Below are 1,365 nucleotides of genomic sequence, written 5' to 3' on the forward strand. Positions count from 1 at the left end.
TTATCGATGTTGCGGGGAAATCAATATTATTGACAATATGGAACATTTTTTTGCCTGCAGCCAATTTTGAAACGAACTACATGATCATTTTGTCATACACAGGTGTTTATAACTGGTGATGAATGAATTGTTATTGTTAGTCTTGTTTTCTCAAAAATGAATGATAATTAATAATAATAAATCGAAGAGATCGCTGCCGCATGTGGCAAACGGATTCTCCTCTGTCCGTTCGTTGTAAACGTATTAAAAAAAGGTCTTCTCACTTTATATAAAGCAGGCTTAGGTACTTTTGATTTGAAATGAAAACTACAAATAAAAATAGCCAATATTTATTCTAAATAAAATAACACATAAGTTTATTTGAAAATAAGGATGTATGCAAATAAATTCCAAAATCTTATTTCAGAAATAAATTATTTCTAAATGATTTATTTGCCATAAATTTGGTCATTTAAAATAATAATGCAAAATAAAAAATAATAGATTTTCGTATATAATGAATATACATATATGTCATTGTAAATTGAAAAATATATTGTTTGTTTAAATTTATGGGACAATACATAGATATGCGTGTTCGTATTAGCATTTTTATCCAAATAGTTTTGTAACATTGTAATAAATAATTTATAGTTCCTGCGAACCTGCACAAGCTCGGTAATAATTCTGTGATATAATTGTGTAAAATTTTAGTTTCTAATCTTGAACCGTTTCCGAGAATTTTCCTCGCACGAATGCCTTACCGTATTCCGGGAATCGGGTGACGTCACGGCGTGCGAGCGAAAGCGGTAGAGCGATCCGCGGTATCGGTGCTCTCCGTCGGTATTGACGCGTGCCGAGGAATTTCGGTGATCTATGGGGGGAGGTGTGCGAGCGAGAGAGTACGGTAGAGCGTGCCTCGGTATCGGTGCTCTCCGTCGGTCCAACGCGCTAGTGACGTTGCGTCACAACAGTTTATTGACCTAGCCGTGTACGCCGTGTACTATAGCCGTACCTGGCTGTACCATCCGGTGTTTGGGTCGTTCACGGAAGGTCGTTCAAGCCGGCAAAAACAATTCAACAGGAACAAACCTGCGTACGCCCGATACATAACGGCGTTAGCTTCCTCACTTTCTCGTGAGCCGTCGCGGAGGGTGGGCGCGCGTCTCATACTCGTCCTTTCTCTTGTTACTAACCCATTGTTTGTTGCAGGCATTCGACAACCATCAATTTATTTACTGTGCATATTGTTGTGTCCCCTCTCTTGTTACTAATCCCTTATATGTTACAGATGTTCGAGAACCATTGGCTTCGATATTTATCTTCTTATGTACTGTGATTCATTTAATGTGATTTATTTACTGTGCATATTATTTATTTATTTAC

This window comes from Dufourea novaeangliae, unplaced genomic scaffold (genome assembly GCF_001272555.1).
Source record: "Dufourea novaeangliae isolate 0120121106 unplaced genomic scaffold, ASM127255v1 scaffold21, whole genome shotgun sequence".
NCBI classification, from domain to species: domain Eukaryota; kingdom Metazoa; phylum Arthropoda; class Insecta; order Hymenoptera; family Halictidae; genus Dufourea; species Dufourea novaeangliae.